The following is an 11,272-nucleotide window of genomic DNA, read 5'->3' as shown; positions in this document are numbered from 1 at the left end:
GGGCCTCACTGTTTAGATTCAGTAATTACAACTCATTTGAATATGGCCTTCAGGTGACTGGATATAAGTAGAATTAATTATCAAACAAAGAGGAAGATAATTATCCGGCAAAAAAAATATTGATTATGAAAAATAAATTACCCTTGTTATCAGAGAACTTAATGTTCTGGTCTGTGCTGTTAGAGCTCAGTGTGTGGAAAATTATACCTGAATTAGTGAATTTTACCTCGTTTGCTTCTCTGAGTGTCCTGATTTATATTTTCAGTTTTTTGTTAATTAATTTTTTAATGATCATTTAAACCAAATATTAAACTGAATCAAAAAGACAAATAAATATGCCGAAATTCAGAGTGTGGAAAGACAAAATTTCAATGTCATTATTGACAATTTTGCTGCCTTTTGTATATGCAGTTCAGAAGTTAGAAAGTTTAACTCATTGTATGGTTTGTAAGTATTGCATCAGCTAGTGAGCACTCTAACCTGTGATAAATTTTGCCTTCGGCTCACTTCTACATTCAAGAACTCAAACAGTGGTAATATTATGCATGGAGCACCAACTCATCTCATTAAAACTTCTATGGTGAAAGTTGATGCAATACTAATTATTTCTGCATTCTGTACATGAAAGTAATCGTCCTTGAAATATCAAATTTGTTGTGTACAACAAGCAGTAACATAAAAATTCCACCTATGATTTGATTGTTTATACCGGTAGTACTTTACTGCCAAGAAATTTGTAATTATTTACCAGTCAGTGTTTTATGACTTAGAATTAGATCTATAATTTACTAGTAGTTGATGTCCATAGATTCAATTCTAAGGACAGTTTTTATCTGCCATTGGTAGCACACTGCCAATAAATATGTTTGTATTTATCCAAATACATGTATATTTGAAAAAAAAAAGATGAACAATATGACAAGCCATACTGTGCATGTTGAAGACAAACAAATACTTTTTTCTTCAGGTCTGACTTCCACAATTTAAGGCAACTTACCAGATACACCCGTATACTGGTATACTACATGTATTATAGTGTTCAGGCATAGAAACCAGGATTAGTTTTATGAATACACACACTGTGGAGGTGAGTCATGACTTAGGTCACATGATACAAATCCATGCTACTTTTGATTGAAAAGCGACACCCACTTCAAGATTTGTGTGTTTTGTTATGCATGATAGGGTTTCAAGACATCTTAAACCTCATCTCCATGGTAACAAACAAAATAACACAACATGTTTTGTGCAGTACTTGAGTTTAAGAAAAAAATCTGGAAACACTGAGCAAGTTTTAATTTGTGTAGAAGTTTGTCCTCGTTCTTTTTGTATGAAACCACAAGTTCACAGATTTGACCAGTTAAAATCATTCTGTACATAACTCATCTACCGATATTCTCCACATGGAGATCAGCCATGCTATGATTTAGATAAACCACTGAATATGACTAATTGAAAGAAATTGAATTTGAAATTAAGATATTTTTTATTTTCAACTTCTGTATTTTAAAGTATTTACTATTTTGAACTTACTAATTATTTTTTCAGGTCAAATTTACAGCAGTGGTATAATGAACTAGAGAAGGTGTAAGTCTCTCACCAAATTCAAACTTTAAAACTTCACAAGAAGATTGAGAAAATTTTTCAAAGTTTTGTGTCATTCTCGATGTCATTTTCTGTAAATATGGCATGGTGGTTTTTGCGGATTTGATAAATAATCAGGTTTTTGATAAATAATCAGGTTTTCAGACTGAGTCACATGTCAGACAGATTTTTGACCACAGATCATTTATTTTCAAGACTTTTCTTTCACACCTTTGAAAATCTTTAGACATTTACCTCCAAAGAACAACATGAAGCAGCAGCTATTTCATTCTTTGAAACCGGATCTATGGAGCTAGAGTATTCAGACCTATTTCTTTAAAAAGCTATACCAACTTCCGTTGTACACAGTGGTGACAATAGTACCACCAGTGTTTTTGCTAAGGTTGGGGAATATTGGTAAATGATTTGGGAACCTGGTAACATTGCTGCTGTCCCTCTATTGATTGCATTGATATACCAAGGGGAACCCGGTAAAATGACTGGGGAACCCCGGTAACATTTACCTACTTACCGCCCTTAACAAAAACACTGACCACATTGATGTTATTTGAAAGACTCACAAAACATAGAACCCTCCATTTTCAATTGAATTGTGCAGTTTTGCACTGGTCTATCTTTCAATGTTGTCCAAACATTCATTGATCTATTCGGTACATAGCTTGCATATTTTAAAACTTTTAGATTTTAGTTTTTGTACTTTTCAAGAGTTCAGGTGTTTCACCCATTTGAAATACAAATTAAATTAAAACAATTCATCCTACATGCCAGATGCTAGTGGAAATCCCATCTAGTTAATCCCTATTAATTTACTATTCACTTTTTTAGGTAGATTATTCCATACAGAATTAGGGGTGAACTAGATAATAAGTGGTTTTGACAGTTCAAGTGGGATGTTTGCCAACATGTGTATGGACTTAGAAGGGCTCAGGGTGGTGTGTGTTTGCATTGTCTAACTGTGACACAGCTATAGAACCCTAGGAATGATCTGCAACGTGTCAGTGGAACTTGAAGTGGCTTGCCCAGGCATCAATTTAAAATCCGCAAGGGTGTAGTATTATATATGTTTTGATTTCTTTGTTGATTTCAGTATCTTTTCACAAGCGGCTCCAAATTGTGCAAACTTGAAGAAGTGACCGATCAAAGTAAAACAGTGTACATCAGACACAGCATCCAGGTATGTAGATTGTTCAGCTTATGTGTCAAATCAAACATCACAACATTCAACTCTTTCATCATAGCAAAGACTTTCAATATACCTTGATCAGCTGTATTCTGCTAATCTGTGCAAGCAAGGTTTCTGCTTTACTACCCTGCATAGGGTAATCTAGTGTGTCTTGTTAAAATTCAGCCTTTATTTCCAGTACAAAGTGTCATGATTTTTTCATCGACTGCAGAGCACTCTGAAATTTGAAGTTCCTAAAATAAACGTCCTTGGAATATGAACCAAGAGAGTTGATGATAACTTGTATTTGAGCTCATCATTTGTAAGTTCTCCTAGCATATAATAATGCCCTGATTTCAGAGCAGTTGGAGGTCATTTATCCTAATTATAGATTTTACATAAGTTGTCTCAATAGTGTGTCTATAGAAAATGTGACTGTATTTCATAAGCTGTAACTCACAGGTGGTAAGACTTTTTCAAACAGAAATTTTCACTTGAAGATGGGGTTAAATATTCATTAAAAGATGATTTTTTTGTCATCATGGACAAGACTTGTGACTGAAATATTTTGATATAAAACAACGTACATACCGTAATACTTCTTGTATCAAGGTGGTAAAGATTAAATGATTAGCCCTTTAAACGCGAAGTCAATTTTTAAGTACTCGTGTCTATTTATAGACAGAGAAGGTATTAGAGTTGAAAACCAATATGCTGCTGTCAAGAACTTCCGTCTGTCAAGACTTCCGTCTGTCAAGATCCGTTGACGTCATGCCATTGTGATGGGTCATATCATAAAACTGGTGGGGGTGTTCATGGCTCAGGTTGAGGTGTGGGAGAACGATTTTGAGCTATGACAAAAATCAAAAGGGACTTCGCGGCATAGCCACAGTGTTAAGCCTTTCTCCAAGGTTCTTAGTTGACTACATCTTACAGACTATTCTATTACAGACTACTGAGCTGACGTTAGGAGTACTCACTTTGTGTTTGCTCACTCTGTGAGCGCTTGTGTTTGGTACTGAGTTGCGTGGATATCCCCTCATGGCCTCACGTGATCTGGGCCTGTTGCATAATCTGCAGATGATCAAATATGCCTCCGAGTCTGAAAACTGTCATTGTGTAAGCCTGTCGGCATTTTCCTTGCATTTTTTCTCATTTAATTTGCAAAATATTGGCGAGTACCTCAATATTTCAAGATAACCCTTTCTTCCCAATCGTTTCCTGGAGTTTCAGAGTCATATGAACGAAATGAGTGAAAGTTTTAGACAGGAAAATCGGACGTCGGCCATGTTCAATGTTTACAGTACAATCAGAAGTTTACGTGGAGGAATTAACCAACAAACACAGGAGTGTTCATGATGCCCGCCCTCTAGAGGCAGACCCTCCTATATGAAGTACCACATTTGATGCTTGTGGAAAGCTTGACCACACAATGGAGCATTTAAACTTTTAGAAAATGACAAACTGAATAAGAAGGTATTCAGAAAATGTCAAATACTGAGGAAAAATGTGCAAATATACAAAATAAACAGGTTAACTGATTGGTCAGCTATAAAAAACAATGAAAATGTTTATGATCAAAAGTTTTTGAGATACGCACATTTTAACAAATACAGAAATTATTAACATTATAAATATAAGACCAAACTATTTTTTCAGGGATGGGACAGGTTGGAAATGAGGGGTGAGAGACAAAGGCACTTCTATTGCTGCATGTGGATGCAGCCACACCATTTCATTTACAGCATACTTATTCACTGTGTTGTGTTCAAGTTCCATATTGTACTGACTGTCATACAAGGATAACATAAGCAAATCAATGCTGTTGTGTGGATTTTGCTGAACATGGCTGATATTTCGCCCTATATATTTGGTATCCAGCAAAGGCAATTTTGATGTAAAGTCAAAATTAACACTACATTGCTGACAATATATTTTACCGTTTCTGCATGAATTTTTCTTTTTTAAATTATAGTATATTAGTACTTCAAACAGATTAACAGTTATCGTGATGTCAACCCATAATTTTACATCACAAAGACTGTAATTCTACCAATTTTTTTTGTTTTTCTGTCATTTTATAAATTTTGCACTGCACAAGATGATTGAACAAATTGCAATGTTTGAATTTGTAAACTCAAAGAATAAAATCCTTTGGTCACAAATTAAATTATTTTTTGAAAAGAAATTTACTCTTAAACACTTTTAGCATATATTCTTTACACGGTCATGTATTTCAAGGAAAATATGCCTATTAAAAACAGTAATTTCTTCACTTTCAATTTTTTTCAATACTATGACAATTATCAGCCATGAGGTTATACAAACACAAGACCAGATAGGCGTTTTTCATCATTTCCACAGGACTCTTGGAAAATCCATTAAAAACAGTTAAAGTGACTGGAAATGATCACTTGGTATACATTTAATTTACAGATGCCAGGTTGTGTATTTCACATGCACTCAGGTCAGTAAGGAAGTGCGTCATTACTATTTTGGACTGTTAATTCTTATTTCTGAATTGTTTAACTTTTTCCCACATTGAACTATCTTTAGGCAGTTTATACTGTAGCTTAGATTTTTTTGATTGATGTATTTAATCATCTTTTGGGTTCTTTGGGTCCATATCCCACCTCATGCCCCTACACATCATCACTACTGTATTTACCAACAACTCCATGCCAACAACCAATTACCTGACCTGGCCACACATTAGAGAAGGTACAGCGTCATTGACGGTATTTTAAAATGTACGCCAGTCAAATTGTTTTCAGATTTTTGCCAAAATTTTGATGAAAACCTGTACCAATGAAATGTAATGTCCGTTTGGTCCAAAATCATCAAAATACTTACAGAAAAATTCATAACCATTGATAAAATGTTGCAGTAAAATTTTGTTGGGAAAAATTACAGCATCAAAGGGTTAATACAGTGTAAAGCTGTCTGGCTACCAATACACTACCCAGAAATGTAGTTCTTTGTGTATACATAATACATTGAAATTCAAACCAGGTGAACCAAAATCATAAAATACTGCATCTCTCACCTGAAGTTGACTGGATTTGAAATGTTTCAGATTTCAAATACAAAAAAATGGGATAAAAAAGAAATTTGAAAATACAGATTACCATGTGAAAAAAAGCTGTTAAATTTCTCATAAATGCAAATGTCATAATCCAGGGGGTATTTAATCTCACTACAGTGTGCATATACGCGATGTACCATGGACAAAGATCTAACATTACGATTTAATAGGAAATGATTAATTCTCAATGTATTTCTCCATTCTTGCAGATAAATGTCAGGCCTCAAGAGGGACTGGTGAATATTCACAGCTTTGCCCTGTCGCTGGGTGTTTCAGTAATTGCTTTTCTAGACACTCTTGTTCATAACAAGGTAAGTTGCAGTGTGTTGTGGATATGTGTGTTTGCATTGCTTTTAAGAAAGGATTGTGTATATGTGTGTATACATGCATGTATGTTATGCTGTCAGTGCGTGGGATGGGATCTGATATACCGATATCTCATGTGTCTCTGTTCAGCACATGTATCTTATGTGCCTCCAGTAATAATAGATTTCTGATCTTTTAAACATGTCCATGCAGATTTACTTGAGCATGTTAGGATTTCAACCCAACGACTGATTGTATTATCCCGATATGCGTGTCTGTCTGCTTACTTGTTTGTGTATGGGTGTTATTTGTTTACAAGTCTGCACATACAAGTCTGTACAAACATACCATTCATAGAGTGTGTGGATGTGTTTATGTAAATATTTCACACCTTTGCAGTCAGAATATAGCTTAAAGTGATATCGTCTGGTGTATGAAGTCTATTTATTATGTCTAGCTTTTCTAGTGTCTTTGCCAGAGAGAACACTTACTTAAATGGTAAGTTTGGAATTAGAGACAATTTTTACTTCTTGCTGTAAATATCAATAACTATGTTGATCTCCACCAAGGCAGCTTGGATAAGGTGACTCATTACCAAAATAAAAAGTAATGGTGCTGTCTCTGTGTACGTCTTATGTACAGTGTCCAAAGTGCCTTACTAGTACTCTGTATGTTACACTCAGTGCAGGAAAGCATAAAATGTTTGAATTAATATCCTAAATTATTAATGTGTCATTTCATCGTTATGTGACCTCAAAACCCTGGCGATGGAAGAGTGGTAGCAAAACTGGTCACTTGACCTTCCACACTGTTGTGATGTCATTTTCATCCCCACATCATCAGTAAACAGCAATTTGGTTGAGGTTTACCAGTATGGTCATTCAAATCTGTTACCGTAGGGTTCATGCTGAGGGCTGCTGGTGTGTGTGGTCAGGATCCGGTTATATGGTAAGAGCTGCTGGTATGTGTGTGGTTAGGTACATGGTAAGGGGCTGTGGTGTGTGTGTGGTTAGGTACATGGTAAGGGGCTGTGGTGTGTGTGTGGGTAGGTACATGGAAAGGGGTTGTGGTGTGTGTGTGGTTAGGTACATGGTAAGGGCTGTGTGTGTGTGTCGGTAGGTACATGGTAAGGGGTGTGGTGTGTGTGGTCAGGTACATGGTAAGGGGCTGCTGGTGTGTGTGGTCAGGTACATGGTAAGGGGCTGCTGGTATGTGTGTGGTTAGGTACATGGTAAGGGGCTGTGGTGTGTGTGTGGTTAGGTACATGGTAAGGGGCTGTGGTGTGTGTGTGGGTAGGTACATGGTAAGGGGTTGTGGTGTGTGTGGTCAGGTACATGGTAAGGCGTGCTTGTGCATGTGGTCAGGCGTTTGTCATTTCTTTGTATCAATTCAAAATAAAAAATTTGCAGTTTATTTATATTACTGTGTCCTTCAAATTTGTTTACTGTTCTGAGAAGTCTTATAAAGCTATGACCGATACTGATAACTCTCAAAATGACATGGATTGTAATTAGCAGCAATATTTAGGGATTTATCTGTTTGACGGCTTAAGTTTGTCACAGGTTGTGTTTAAATACTGCAGATGAGCAGCCATGTTTTTTTTGAAAAACTGCAAGAAATCATGAAAGGCACAGATGTGCAGAAAACATTGCCATGAAGTTTTTCAGAGAGGATTTTACAGAAGATATTTTATTCAGTGAGTGAATTGAGTGGTTCTTGTTTTGAAGGATCATATGATGATAACTTTCCGTTTAGTTTAGTAGCAAAATACACCAGAGATTTAGTTAGAGGATATAAACACTTTAAATGGTTACACAAGAATAAAATCCAAGACCAACACTGTGTACAGTGTTTCAACGCTCAAACTCCATAATTAGGACACATTATGCATGCAGATACACACAATGTCAAGTTCCATATCTATGACACTCAAGTTTACACCATCCAATCAGATGCCAGGCAAGCATAGAAATAGCATAAATTGCATCTACCTGTATGTACCAAATACTGCTTCTATTACAAAGTACTGGCTCATTTACCCAATACTAAACAATTGCAAGATGTAGTAGTATGCTAGTTTCAAATTTCAAAGTAGAACTATTCTAAAGTGAAGGCCCACTGAATAAAATTCTGATGAACCTAATAAAGCCATCCGTGTCCACTGTTCCTTTCACCACCATGGTTGCCCCCCCCCCCTCCCCCCACTGTCTGTGCTTGGCTGTATACACCGCACAGTACAATAAATTACCCACAATTCTCTTTGATTTGTATCCATGAAGGTTACTTTTCTAAAAACTTCTTCAGTTCTGCATGTAAGCACTAATGTTCAGCATCAGAATAATTGTTAAATAATATCCAGTAAAAGTACGTTTAGAAATTTCAGCAAAAGTTTCAAAATAGCCATTAAACAATCATGGAAGTCATGTTATGAGGTACTACAAATGCCATACTTTTAAGGCGGCAAGTTATGACGAACTGAAGGGGTCATTCTCTGAGAAAACTTAGAATGCAAATTTCTTTTGTCATTTCCATTGGAAAAAATCAATATCCTTTTGTTTCAAAAAACAGGTGCAACTGGTCTCCCTACTTTCCATCACATTATTCTGTATGGCTGAAGACACAATCAGTGGAAAATTTTACAAAAATGCTATCTCCTCTCTCAATCTTGCATAATTTTCCAAATCATTTAAAATGAGAATTGAGAAGAATGGTGTCCTTAAAAGTACGTTTTCAGAATTTTACAACTAGTCTATGAATTTGTCTACACATGGGAGACCTGGTAGACTTCTCTGGGGAATCTCTGAGGATACAAATCGCAATGAATTATGGGAAATTTACAGTACTGTGCACCGTATTTGTAGAGATAAATAGGGGTGACTGCAGATTTAATATGCAAACTGTGAACATAGTCACAGTGATTCAGTGATCTTATTTATCTAGAACACAGGAATGGTAGATGTGTTGACATCTGATCCGTTAATCCCGAATGGTAGATGTTTTGACATCTGATCCATTAATCCAGGAATGGTAGATGTTATGACATCTGATCCATTAATCCCGAATGGTAGATGTTTTGATATCTGATCCATTAATCCAGGAATGGTAGATGTGTTGACATCTGATCTGTTAATCCAGGAATGGTAGATGTGTTGACATCTGATCCGTTAATCCAGGAATGGTAGATGTTTTGATATCTGATCCATTAATCCAGGAATGGTAGATGTGTTGACATCTGATCTGTTAATCCAGGAATGGTAGATGTGTTGACATCTGATCCGTTAATCCAGGAATGGTAGATGTTTTGATATCTGATCCATTAATCCAGGAATGGTAGATGTGTTGACATCTGATCCGTTAATCCAGGAATGGTAGATGTTTTGACATCTGATCCGTTAATCCAGGAAATGAAAAGTCACATACTGTAATTACCTTGTAACAATTCATTGATTATGAACTGTACAGCAATAACACACATACAGTGTAACTTTATAGATTGAATCTTTTGTTTACCAGGCTATGACTGACAGCTGTTTTCATCTCATAGTGGCTGTATGTACCTATTAGCAAAGTGTCACCAATCCTGAAATTCTGATGGATTTGACCAAATTACAGCAAGAATTAATATACCAGTACAAAAGATTTGTGAATTTTCTGAGGCTGTGTCCAAATAATATTGGCCGACTGACATACCAATGTATTGGCTTCAAATATTATTGAAATATTAACAAGTGAACCAGCTTTGTTTTACGTTTCATAGACCAGTAATAAATGAGCAAAGATACACAATTTATCTCTATGAACCCAGGGTACATCTCTGAAAAATTACAGTTGACAGAAAGCCATGATTGCTTCTGGCTAACAAATTTATTGTATATACTTGACTTTAATACCAAATAGCTCACACTCTGACAGTTCCATTTTATACATCACAAAATCCCATTGGAATACAGATGTGGATTTTCAGTAACACTAATGACAAAGTGATGGGTGTGTCTAGAGAACACCAGATACAGGACCTGTCATGAAAACTGTTTGGTTTTCTTTTGGACACGTACTCTCATAGCTTTGTTGAGCAACTGGCTTGTGTAGGAATACCGGTATGTTGATTTGTGAAATAGCTAAGTGTGAGCACAGTGATATTCAGTCTTGCCACATGTACTAATAGTCGCGCCAGCGGCTTACTGACTACGCATGCGCTTATTCATAATGTACTATGCGAGTAACCGGAAGTGTACCCTTCTTTCATGGGCGCCGCCATGTTTTTTTTTTGAGTACTCGTAAATAAACAAATACGAAACAAATTACCATTATATAACATGCCTTTTATAAAATATACGTCTTTTATTAGCCAATAAATGTTATTATGCACCTTGTCGCTGATACAAAATATCGTTAATATAGATAAAGGGAGAAAACTGTCGTGCATATGAACGGTGGCATACGCAAAGAATGCTGGGATTGAATTATAGAAGAGCGCCCCCTGTGTCAATAATTAGATTCAAAAATTGCCAGTTTTTAGACGGAACGCTATAGTTTTCAGCTTGCAAGTGGAAGGTGGGCAGTGCGGTTACCATTGCAATGATAATGATTGCATAATACGTCCCTTGTTTAACGCAATAGGCTGTTATCATTGTAAAAATTGCCAATTTTTGTCCAAAATTTTTACACGCTACAGAAAATCTATACCTGCCCTGCTGCAGGGTTTGACGTCGTGTACGTACGTGAACTGCTTTCATCAGAGGGAAAAAACTGGGCATAGTTGTCATATAAACGTTTATGAAGTAACAATTACAGTTTATCATGAATCAATACAAATAACGTTGCCAATCTTAACCTCTGGCGCGACACCAAGGGCTGAGCCCTATATAATATTATTGTATAAATAAGAGTTATTTATGTGTAGGTTCAGACTTGCCTCAAAACTAGGAGCTTAAAATAGAGTAAATTGAAGGAATGAATTTCAGCAAGCTGTCATAGATTGTAGGATAAAAGCTACGCTGTTGTGAATAAATTTAAGGAGGTGTTTGTGAAATATTTGAATGTAGACATCAAAGTTGTGGTGCATCATGTAGCAGTAAAACCTGGCTAACTGAAGATTTAAATTTTAAGGAAGG

At 36.0% G+C, this 11,272-nt stretch overlaps 1 protein-coding gene across 3 annotated transcripts in view; it reads left to right on the top strand.

Annotated features, from left to right (window-relative positions):
* The first annotated feature begins 2,641 nt into the window (after positions 1-2,641).
* The window catches only part of LOC139128830 (synaptotagmin-1-like), a 42,667-nt gene continuing 34,036 nt past the window's right edge, over positions 2,642-11,272 (top strand). For 2 of the 3 annotated variants that reach the window (XM_070694539.1, XM_070694536.1), the window contains exons 1-2: positions 2,642-2,779; positions 6,062-6,163. The gene's annotated coding sequence lies outside the window, so the exon portion shown is untranslated. Of the gene's footprint in view, positions 2,780-6,061; positions 6,164-7,057; positions 7,107-11,272 lie in introns of all 3 variants that reach the window. The other variant, XM_070694538.1, reaches the window with a different exon arrangement.

The sequence above is a fragment of the Ptychodera flava genome, unplaced genomic scaffold, assembly GCF_041260155.1.
Source record: "Ptychodera flava strain L36383 unplaced genomic scaffold, AS_Pfla_20210202 Scaffold_72__1_contigs__length_606033_pilon, whole genome shotgun sequence".
Lineage (NCBI taxonomy): Eukaryota > Metazoa > Hemichordata > Enteropneusta > Ptychoderidae > Ptychodera > Ptychodera flava.
Note: the sequence above shows the minus strand (reverse complement) of the source record. Positions and strands in the feature narration are given on the sequence as shown.